At 49.7% G+C, this 12,358-nt stretch overlaps 1 pseudogene; it reads left to right on the forward strand.

Annotated features, from left to right (window-relative positions):
- Positions 1-5,557: 5,557 nt before the first annotated feature.
- On the forward strand, positions 5,558-7,730 carry LOC100449497 (tubulin beta-8 chain-like; annotated as a pseudogene).
- The last annotated feature ends 4,628 nt before the right edge of the window (positions 7,731-12,358 follow it).

The following is a 12,358-nucleotide window of genomic DNA, read 5'->3' on the forward strand; positions in this document are numbered from 1 at the left end:
TAGTTCAACCATTGTGGAAGTCAGTGTGGTGATTCTTCAGGGATCTACATCTAGAAATACCATTTGACCCAGCCATCCCATTACTGGGTATATACCCAAAGGATTATAAATCACGCTGCTATAAAGACACATCCACACGTATGTTTATTGCGGCACTATTCACAATAGCAAAGACTTCAAACCAACCCACGTGCCTATCAATGATAGACTGGATTAAGAAAATACGGCACATATACACCATGGAATACTATGCAGCCATAAAAAATGATGAGTTCATGTCATTTGTAGGGACATGGATGAAGCTGGAAAGCATCATTCCCAGCAAACTACCACAAGGACAAAAAACCAAACACAGCATGTTCTCACTCACAGGTGAGAATTGAACAATGAGAACACATGGACACAGGAAGGGGAACATCATGCACCGGGGCCTGTTGTGGGGTGGGGGGAGGGGGAAGGGATAGCATTAGGAGATATACCTAATGCTAAATGACGAGTTAATGGGTGTAGCACACCAACATGTCACATGTATACATATGTAACAAACCTGCACGTGGTGCACATATACCCTAAAACTTAAAGTATAATAAAAAAAAAAAAAGAAAAAAGAAAAGCAGTGTGTGATGGGAGTGGTAGAGCACATGCTAATAGGGTGGCAGCCTGCAACCAGGGACATGACACCTATCAAGTAGGAGGCACAGCAGTGCCTGACTAGGACCCAAAAGAGAACTAGAATCTAGAAAAGACAAATAAATTAGGAAGAAAGTGGGATATAGAGAGAAAAAATTATGATCATTTGACTCCTTGAAGGAATAAAAAGAAGTGTGATAAAGCTTTTTAATTTTTATAAAGTCTGGAAAATTACTCGGAAAAGATGAAAACCTAGCCTTATTACAAGGGTGGATAATTTAGACTTTGAGAAAATACACTAACGCTGACCCTTACTCCAAGAAGGGACAGGCTTTGCTAGGAGTTTACTTTATAGACCAGCCTGCTTCTGATATCTGCAGGAAGCTGCCAAAAGCAGCCTTTGGCTTCCAGACTCCCATGGATCAGATTTTAGATTTGGATTTTGCAGTTTTCCATCACAGGAATAGGGCAGAGAAAACATAAAATAAACCAAATCTGTCAAGAGGCCCAGCTTCTAGCTGCAGCCTTGTGCTCTCCACCACTTCAGAGGCAGCCCCTTAACCCTGGCCCTCACAGAGGAAGTGAGAAGGTGAAAGTCCCAGTCTGTGCCTCTGGGCCACTGTGCCATGGATATAAATCAATGTGCCTTCTGTAAGAAGGTCGGCCACTGCCGAAGGAAATGAACCGTGCTTCCAAGGGAGCCATTCTCAGAGCACAGCAGACTCGCAAGTGGGAGGGCCTGATACTTCCTGCCACTCCTATTGGACTATTAGCTATCGAGAGATGGAGGAGCCTCAGGTGACTCTTGAAGTGGCAGGTAGGAGTATTAACTTCTTATTAGGTATGGGAGCAGATGACTCTGTCCTGATTCAGTACAATGGGCTCCTGTCTTCTCATGATGGACAAGCCCAAAATAACTGCTTTTGGTATCTTCTAAGTTGTCCCCCAGGGCCTCTGGGCTTCTCACCTACCTTTGTTAGTACTGTCTGAATGCCTGACCTCTTACTAGGGAGAGGTTTATTGACTCAGGAGACCAAGTCATGGTCACCTTCACAGATCATAAAGCATAGCAAGGGTTACTTTTGTTCCTGACCGCTCGGGGAAAAAAAGAAGTTAAGAATGAGCTGTCACATTTACCACCTGAGGTATTGTCTCAAGTAAATCTTGAGGTTTGGGCCACACAGGCTCTGGGAAATGCACTAAACACCTCCCCCATTCAAATCCAACTTCAGCCTAGTTCTCCTGCCCTCAGAAGTGACAATACATTTTAAGGCAAGAAGCATGAGGGGAAATTCAACCCCTTATTGCCAAATTCTTGCCATATGAGTTATGAAGGCCATGAGAGTCTCCTTACAATACTCACATATTACCAGATAAAAAGCCTAATGGCAAGTACAGATTTGTCAGAACCCTTAGAGCATTAAGAAATGCAGTTGTCTCCATACACCTCATTGTCCCCAAAACTTACCAAGTCACAGTGGATGCAAGCTGGTTTACATTCTTAAATCTGAAAGATGCATTTTTCTGCATCTCAATGCATCCAGATTCATAATATGTTTGCCTTTGAATGGACTGATCCAGATATGGATTCAGCCTCAAAACTAACCTGGACAGTCATCCCTGAAGGGTTCTGGGATAGCCCCCACTTATTTGAAAATGCTCTAGCTAAGGACTTAAGAAATCTACAATTGGAAAGGGACACAATTATTCAGTATGTAGGTGACTTGCTCATTGCTAGCCCAACTAAAGAAGACTCAAATAATAATACTGTTAAGTTGGTAAATTTCCTGGGAACTTGCAGATATATGGTATCACCATACAGGGCTCAGATTTTGACTCAAAGACTTAAATATTTGGAATCTATCTTAACCTCTGGAACTGATCAACATCCCTAGAAGATAAAAACGTTATTTTAGTCATCTAAGGGTCCTAGTCCGACGAATGACTGTGGGCTTTTTTAGGAGATGGCTGGGTACTGCTGCTTATGGGTGCCTAGATTTGGATATGTAGCCAAGCCGTTATATGATACCCTGAAGGGAAAGATTTAGGGCTCCTAGAATGTAAGTAGAACTGCAAGCAAACCTTCAATACTCTCAAGGAGAAATTGGGCTCTGCTGCAGCCGTGGGAGTCCCCAGGTTGGATGAACCATTTTTTCTTTATCTGACCAAAAAGCAAGTCATAGGCCTTGGGTAATCTTGTCCCAACACTGGGGGACATTCCAAGGCCAGTAGCCTAATTTTCTAAGCAGATAGTCCAGGTGGCCTCAGGATGGCCTTGATGTCTTAGAGCTATTGCTGCTACCACTTTTCTAGTAGGCAAAGCTAATAAACTAACATTAGAACAGCACCTACAGGTTTTTGACCCCACACCAAGGGAAGAAGGTCTTAGAAACTAAAGGGCGCAAGTGGTTAATAGGAGAACATTTATGAAAGTGTCAGGCCTTATTGCTAGACACTCCAGACATAACCCTTAAAGCCTGCCAAACCACAAACCCAGCTACTTATCTCCCAGAGTCCGAAGGTGCTCCTAGCCTTTCTGGCATACAGATTGTATTAGTCTGTTCTCATGCTGCTAATAAAGACATATCTGAGACTGGGTAACTTATAAAGAAAAGAGGTTTAATTGACTCACAGTTCTACATGGTCGGGGAGGCCTCACACTCTTGGCAGAAGGCAAGTGAGGAACAAAGTCACATCTCTTACATGGCAGCAGTCAAAAGAGCTTGTGTAGGGAAACTCCCCTTTATAAAACCATCAGCTGTAATCCTAGCACTTTGGGAGACCAAGGCAGTGGATGACCTGAGGTGAGGAGATGGAGGCCAGCCTGGCCAACATGGTGAAACCCCGTCTATACTAAAAGTACAAAAATTAAACAGGCATGGTGGTGGGCACCTGTAATCCCAGCTACTCAGGAAGTTGAGAAAGGAGAATCACTTGAACCCAGGAGTCAGAGGTTGCAGTGAGCCAAGATCATGACAATGCACTCCAACCTGAGCAACAGAGCAAGACTGTCTCAAAAATAAATAAATAAATAAACCATCAGATCTCATGAGGCTTATTCTCTGTCACGAGAACAGCATGGGAAAGACCCATCCCCTGATTCGATTACCTCCCACTGGGTCCCTCCCATGATATATGGGAATTATGGGAGCTACAATTCAAGATAAGACTTGACTGGGGACACAGCCAAAGCATGTCACAGGTTATGAAACAAATGTATTCTAGCAGGCCAGACTTAAGAGAGATGAGCCCCTTGACCATCCCAAGGCAGAGTGGTTAACAGATGCAAGTTGTTTTATGCATCAGGAAAACAGGAGGGCTAGATATGCTACTATTAGTCAGCACAAGAGAATCAAGGCACAAGCCTTGCTGGCCTCGACCTCAGCTCAAAAAGCTGAGTTAATTGAACTTACTAGGCCCCTGCAGTTGGAAAGGATTTAAAAATTAACGTTTACACTGATTCCAAGTATGATTTTTTTTTTTGCTTCATGCTTATGCTTCAATTTGGAATGGGTAGGGACTCCTGACCCCCAAGGGCTTTTCCATACAACATCATTCAGATTCTGAGTTTGTTAGAATGCTGCTTTGCTGCCAGAAAGTGACTATAATTAATTGCAGTGGACTTCAAAAGAGAGACTGACCATGTAAAAGCAAATGCCCTTGTAGATGCCGTAGCCAAGGCCCCTGCACTGAAAGGGCCAGTGAAGCTTATGGGCGTGCTGGTCAGCATACATAGAACTGGGCCGGAATACCCTGAAGAAGAACAAAAATGGGCCAGGGATTGCATTTCATTCCAGGGCCCCTCTGGCTGACTGAATGATGGTAATAAATTATTAATGTCAAGTACCAATCACAGGAACATAACTCAGCACTTTCATGATTCTTTTCACCCTAGAAGGGATTGTTTCTGTTAATGTCTCATTTGTTTATAGGGGTAAATCTTTTCAAGACACTAAAACAGGTGACTCAGCACTGTGAGCTCTGTGCCTGACATAACCCAAACGGCCAGCAATTTTCTCCTTCTCCAGTTAAACATGTCCAAAGTTGAGGAACCTATCCAGGTGAGAACTGGCAACTCTAATGTGCCCCAATGCCTTTCTGCAGGAGATTCAAATATTTGCTAATGCTTATTGATACCTTCACTGGTTAGATCGAGGCATTCCCCACCCCATCTGAAAAATGTTTACCGGAAGAAATAACTCCTCAGTTTGGGTAATCTAAAAGCCTGCAAAGTGACAATGGCCCATCTTTCACAGCAGGCGTATCCCAACACCTATCCTCAGCTTTAAGAATCCAATATTACCTTCACTCTGCTGGAGACTGCAGTCCTCTGGAAAGGTGAAAGGGCTAATCCTACTCTAAAGAAGACTCTAGCTAAATCAGAGGAATGACTATCTCTAACACCCATAGCTTACTGCGGGTTTGAACTGCTCCAAAGTAAAACGTATAATTAAGTCTGTTGAGTTAACATACGGAAGGCCTTTCCTAACCACAGATCTCCTAATAGATGAAAGGACGCATCCATTACAAAAATATGTCATCAATCTAGGACACTTGCAAAGGCACTCTGTGAATATGGAAACAAGAGTCTTCCCCTCCCACATGGGAGGAAAATTCAGTTTCAGCTCAGCTAGGGATTTAGTCTTACTAAAGAAGCGCGAGGAAGTTCTCCAGCTGAGCAGCTTTCCCCAACGTGGAAAGGACCACGCAAGGACACCTGAGCTTTCCAACAGACGTTCAACGCCAAGGGATTCACAGGTGGGTGCACCTGTGTGGAAGCAAAGCTGTTGCTTATTCTGGGAGCCCAATCCGAGGCTGGGGGAGGTGAGCGCAGGGCTATTTAAGCTTTGGCGGAGGGCAGGCTGGGTTGCTGCGCGCCTGCTCCTCCTTCTCGCCTTTCTCCTACAGCCCTGATCCCGCCTTGGCCATGAGGGAAATCGTGCTCACGCAGACCGGGCAGTGCGGGAACCAGCTCGGCGCCAAGGTTGGCAGCGGGGGCTCTGAGGGCCCAGCCCGGGCCTGCCGGGGGAACCAGGGAAGATGTTGGCAGTGGCGGGGGCGGAGTCCCTGCATTGCGGCCCTTGGGATCCCTGCCGGGGACGCGGTGGAACTAGGTGCTGGCGAGACGGCCGGGGTGGACCCCAGGGACATGGCGGCCTAGGGATGGGGGTGCGGGTGGGAGAGGGGCTGGGGCGCCCTCATGACTCAGCCCTGGTCTGTCTGGCCCCTCCCGTCTCTGGCAGTTCTGGAAGGTGATCTCTGATGAACACGCCATGGACTTCGCTGGCACCTACCACGGGGACAGCCACCTGCAGCTGGAGAGCATCAACGTGTACTACAACGAGGCCAGCGGTGAGATGCCCTCCTGGGAACGAGGCCCTCCCCCTCCTGATGCGCTCCCGCCCCACGCAGGTGGCAGGTACGTGCCCCGCGCTGTGCTCGTGGATCTGGAGCCCCGCACCATGGACTCTGTGCACTCAGGGCCCTTCGGTCAGGTCTTCAGGCCAGACAACTTCATCTTCGATGAGCTGCGGGAGAGGGCTGGGGCCAGGGCAGCTCAAAATCTAGGAGTGGCCCAAGGTCATCCTGTGGGAACTGTGGAGCCAGGGCCCCTGAACATCCTCCTGTCCTCCCAGTCGAGTCGCTCAGTCCATCTCTCCTAAACGGGCTTTGGGAGGAAGGCCCGGGTGTCTCCTCAAGGTGAGGAGCTACTGATGTAAACTCCCTGCAGGGAGCTGAGTTGGGGCCGTGGCTGCTGCCTTCCCTGAAAATGGGCAGGAGCTACCTGCAGCAAGGTCTGTTAGCCCCTCTCAGGTTTGACTCCTGACTTAATTCCTAAAGGGGAAGCTGCTGTCCTGTAACTCCGAGGGAGGGGGTTTCATTTGCTCTACCTGCAGTGAGGTCTGTTAGCACATCTCAGGTTTGACTCCTGACTTAATTCCTAACAGGGGAAGCTGCTGTCCTGTAACTCCGGGGGAGGGGGTTTCTTTTGCTCCACCTGCAGGGCGAATGGTGCTTTCACCTCACACGTGACACTTGGCCCTTTTTGCATTATGGTGGTGACCACTGATGACCGTAAACCTGGCCATCGAGTGACTGGCTGTACTGTCTTACAGGTCAGAGCGGGGCTGGATACAATTGGGCCAAGGGACACTACACAGAAGGCGCGGAGCTGATGGAGTCAGTGATGGACGTCGTCAGAAAGGAGGCTGAGAGCTGTGACTGCCTGCAGGGTTTCCAGCTGACCCACTCCCTGGGTGGGGGGACTGGGTCTGGGATGGGTACCCTTCTGCTCAGTAAGATCCGGGAGAAGTACCCAGACAGGATCATAAACACATTCAGCATCCTGCCCTCGCCCAAGGTGTCGGACACCGTGGTGGAGCCCTACAACGCCACCCTCTCAGTCCACCAGCTCATAGAAAACGCAGATGAGACCTTCTGCATAGATAACGAAGCGCTGTATGTCATATGTTCCAGGACCCTAAAGCTGCCCGCATGCACCTATGGTGACCTGAACCACCTGGTGTCTGCGACCATGAGTGGGGTCACCACGTGCCTGCGCTTCCCAGGCCAGCTGAATGCCGACCTGCGGAAGCTGGCCGTGAATATGGTCCCGTTTCCCCGGCTGCATTTCTTCATGCCCGGCTTCGCCCCACTGACCAGCTGGGGCAGCCAGCAGTACCGGGCCTTGACCGTGGCTGAGCTCACCCGGCAGATGTTTGATGCTAAGAACATGATGGCGGCCTGCGACCTCCGTCACGGCCGCTACCTAACAGCGGCCCCATTTTCAGGGGTCGCAGCCCATGAGGGAGGGTGGATGAACAGATGTTCAACATTCAAGATAAGAACAGCAGCTACTTTGCTGACTGGCTCCCCAACAACGTAAAAACAGCCGCCTGTGACATCCCACCCCGGGGGCTGAAAATGTCGGCCACCTTCATTGGGACCAACGCAGCCATCCAGGAACTCTTCAGGCGTGTCTCAGAGCAGTTTACAGCAATGTTCAGGCGCAAGGCCTTCCTCCACTGGTACACGGGCGAGGGCATGGATGAGATGGAATTCACCGAGGCCGAGAGCAACATGAACGACCTGGTGTCTGAATATCAGCAATATCAGGATGCCACTGCCGAGGAGGAGGTGGCCTAGAACTCTCCTTTCCTAGGTAAAGGGGGGAAGCAGTGTGGATCCTTCACTGTGTTCTGACAGCCATGTGTCACTACGCAGTTGTTCGTTTGTGTCTTCACCTCTCCTGCTGCTGCATTTTAAAGCACTTTCGTAGTATACAGTTTTGCCTAACGTATTTTCACAGCATCTGGCTTCACCGCCAACTTTCCATGAGCCCTCTGGCTACTGCTGCCAGATGCGCATAGTTGTCCTGCAAGGCTGAAGCTGTCTGGGCTTATCACGTGCCCAGGAACAAGCATTCCAGTGGTTCCAGGAGGGGTCGGCATGGGCTGTGGACATGGCAGGCAGGCTTCACACGGACTTGGGGATGCCCTGGGCCTTGGGCAGCGATGTGGTGGAAAACCTGTTCCTGAAGGCAAGCCTTGGCTTATCCCGTGTGCCAAACTTCTAGGGGACCAGCGGGCCCTCTGTTTCTGGAACTTTAAAAGGGGTCAGCGACCCTTATGGACAATGTCTCCAAAGTCCCATCTCGGGATAGGAATGTGGTCACAGCTGGCTCTGAACCAGCAATGAAGGCTGGGCAAGTGGGAGCCCAGCCACTCCATCACCATGACGGCCTGGGTGTGTTTGTGTGGCCTCATGCTCTTAACGAGGTGGGCATGGGATATCTGGCAGGGATACACTGGGCAGGAATCGAGCCCAGTGTAGACTTACATGCACTGAACCCTATGTAGAAGGGGATTAGGTCCCGGGGGCCGTAGATGTGGTTGCTGGGCCTGTGACATGCACTGAACCCCATGTAGAAGGGGATTAGGTCCCGGGGGCCGTAGATGGTGGTTGCTGGGCCTGTGTGCTCAGGGCAGTCTCTCCAAAGGTGCAGATGGGGTTTCTGAGCAGGACCTGGGGAGACAGGCAGGTAGGTACTCACAAGTGCTGCTTCCCCCAGCTGGCAACCAGTGAGAAAAACGCCCGAGTGGAGGTCTGACCTGCCCCAGTCTGGAGGGCTAATGGTCTCCGGAAAGGTGGGTGATGCGTACTGTCTGCTGTCTCCTTGTCCCCACTCCAAAACTTCAGGCAAAGATAACCCAAGATTGTCAGGATGAGCCTGGTGAGTGTGGCACCTTTGGGGACAGGCCCATCAGCCTGGCAGAGTCTCCTCCCCAGGCTTCTCAGGGAGCCTGGACTGCAAAGCCTGCTTTGGGGAAGCTGTTAAATAAGAGGTGTGTGTGTGAGCTGGGTGCTGGGCAGCCTGCACGGACAGGGCTCTTCTCCCTGGCTCTTGTAGAACTTGTCCATTGTCTGTGATGACCACTTGGTAACCCCCACCCCCACCCTCACACCCACCCCCACCTCCATCACACAGATAAGATGAAGCCAGCATAGCCTGCGGGTGAGCAGATGTACAGGTTCTACCCCAGGTCCCCTGGGCATACCCACCTGCCTTTGACGTGTCCGGGAAAACAGGTGAGGCCCCTTTTTCTCTGAATGTTGGCAATAGTCTATTGCAGCCAAATGGGGAACAGGCAGGCAGGAGAGTGCCTCATCTTGAAAGAAGTGGCTCCTGGAAGCAGCTGGGAGGTGGGAGAGGTCCCCCATGCTCCCCCAACCTGTTCTTGGAGCAGGAAAAGGGGCCTCTGTGACACCCCCCTCAGTGGCTCTCCCTCTCTGAGGGAGGGCCTTGCCCAACCCAGGTGCTCTCCCATCTGAGATGGTCTTGCATGGACCTGGTTGGGTAGGTTCAGATGCAGCAACCATTGGAACCTGCCCACACCTAGTGTCCCCACTCACGTGTGGGGCTAGACGTTCCTCCCTCCCATAGTGGTACAGCCAGTGGCAGAAGGGGCAAGTCACTGCTGCAGTTCCCACCTGGGTCTGAGTGGGGGGTCAGGCTTGGTGCCCATGTATTTCCCAATTACCTGGTTCCATGTGGGGCTTCATGGACAGGAGTGGTGCTTTTCCCGGCCTCTTTTCCACATGCCAGCTACAGGCCCAGGTTTCCCAAGTTTCTGGAGTCCCTCTTCCAGCCTGGCAAGCATGGTGTGTTGTGGGGGAAGGACATCAGGCCTACAGGCAGCAGAACCTGTCTGGGTATGTTCTCTACCCCTGGAGGCCCCTGGTTGTTTACTTCTTTGGGTGAGAGTCGGCTTAGAATCTCAACATTCTTGTAGGACTCCAGAACTGTACAGACAGGGGCCCAGGAGGGAGCAGGGGCTGGGACTGGCAGCTAACCAGTGGAGTGGGGGTTGTAGGGCTCAGTTTGGTCTTGCAGGGAATTCAGAGAGGCTTGGATTTGCTGAAGCTCTAGATGAGATTGGACTGGGATATGGAAACAGCATGGAGCCGGGGCCCTTCTGCACACTGGAGTCTGAGTAGTTGCACCCTGGTGCATCCATAGGTGTTCCCCACCTGGAGCACAGCTGTGGATAGAAGCCGGGAGAGCTGTGGAGAGAAGAGGAGGAGGAGGGAGTCTCGGGGCAGCCCCAGCAGCCAGGCAGGGCCTCTGCAAGTGAGATGCAGATCCAGCCTGTTGGCCACTTAGCAGCTGCTTGGCTGGCTGCAGATCATCTGACCTCTGCTCACCAGTAAATGGGGGTTGCAGTAGCACTTACCTTCTCAGATTTCTGCAGCTTGAAGGGGCAGCAAACACCATGTGCTAAGAAAGCGCCGAACTCAGGCAAGCTTTTCCAAGAGCACCTTATCAGATTAACATCCAGCCTGTACAGGATACCATCAAATCTCCCCACCCCTCATTCCAACGGAAGAAAAGGGAGTCTCTGTCCTTGGGGAGCAAGCACAGGCCTATCTATGCAGTGGGCACATGGCCCAGGTGGGGGAAAGGCCCTTGGATACGTGCTGGTTTCACCAACCATCTGTGGGTTGGGTTTGGCCTGGACCCCTGTATCCCAGGAGGCCAGCAGCCCCCTGCATGGGAGAGGACTTGGGAAGGTGGGTGGGAGGGCTGAGCTTTGAGGGAAGCCATTATTTGGCCTCATGGGAAATGGTGCAGGTGGTTGTTGGTGGCTCAGTTTTGCAGGACCTGGGTGATGACCCAAGGAGTGAAAATTGTCTTTTTATGAGAAATTGCCAAAATTGATGCAAGCTCACGGTTGAAAAGGTGCGTAATGCTGATAGTGGGCTTCATCTGCCCCTTCCCCACAAGTAACTGGTGTTCAGAGGTGGATTTGGTTCTTTCCCAGCCTTTCCCCTTTGCATGTAGCTGTGCATGTACTTTTGCGTGTACACACACATGTTCCCTGGAGGGGTTTTATTTTTTTATTTGGGGGGGTAACTAGTGAGGCAGATCTTGTCTTTTAAGTGTGGGGTCCTCTATGGAGTGGGCATCAGGTACTTCCTAGCTAGCCCCTGCCAGCTGTTTGGCTGCCCCAGTTTCTGCCCTTCACAGACATGCTGGCCACCTGGTGTGACATTCAGTGGCCTTGTTTGCAGCTAGTATGATACAAGTGGATCAGGTACATTATAAACTGAAAAAGAACACAACATGCAGAGGGAAAGGATAAATGACCATGTGTGTCCTGCTCTGCTGAAGTCCACAGCACATGACTGAGATAACATTTTTTCATCTAACATTTGGGCCCTGAGAAACGGCATCTGTTTTACTTTTTATTTATAACAGAGTTAGAAGAAATACTACCAGGATTTCTTTTCCATTATCCCCAATTCCCACTTTGCCCCCTCAGGTTTACCTACCTCAGAGAGAAAGACGAGCTCACCTGGTTAATGACAGCCTGAAATTATTTGAGCCAGGTCACTGTGTAAAGGTCAGACTGCTTCTGTCTCCTTGTGCATCACTTGCGCAGATCAGATATTTCATAGCTCCCTGTATACAGGGAGATGTGTTGCCCTCCTAGCTGCTTTCTTGGTTTGATACATGCCTGAGAGCATGTGGGAGCACTTAAGGTCTAGGCTCACGGGAGGACTGTTCTGCCGACCCCAGCTCATCTCTCCAGCTCAGCCTGCATGCATGCCTTCCTTCATCTGATTCCAGAGTAGGGATGGGAGGTCTCACATTGACCTCAAGTTTATGTGACTTTTTCCACCTCAGCTTTCCCAGACAGCCCCTGCTGTGGGACTTGTAAGGAGATTTGTGAAGTCAGTATCTACTTTTCTTGTGTGGGTGTTTATAAATTATTCCCCTGGAGGGGAATAAATGTTAGAGTTACTCCAAACCCCTAACATACAAACATGTAAGCCTGGCCCTTTTTTGGTGGTAAAATATATATAACATAAAACTTACCATTTTAACCATGTTTAAATGTACAGTTCTGTGGCATCCAGTATATTTAGTGTTATCCAACCATCTAATTAATCAAATTTATCCATATCTACAACTTTATCATCCTAAAATGAAACACCATACCCATGAAGAAGTCACTGACTAGAAGACTGATGTATTTGACTCCATAAAAATTGAAACTCTGTATGAGAGAAAAATGCCTCCAAGTCAAAAGTCAACAGACTGGGGAGATCTGCAACATACATGACAGATAAAAAGCTAATTTGGGATATATACATACATATGGATATATGTAAATATCCATTTTAAACACCATTTAAAAAATACCATCCTTTCCCCATTGAATAG

This window comes from Pongo abelii, chromosome 11, assembly GCF_028885655.2.
Source record: "Pongo abelii isolate AG06213 chromosome 11, NHGRI_mPonAbe1-v2.0_pri, whole genome shotgun sequence".
Classification (NCBI taxonomy): Eukaryota; Metazoa; Chordata; class Mammalia; order Primates; family Hominidae; genus Pongo; species Pongo abelii.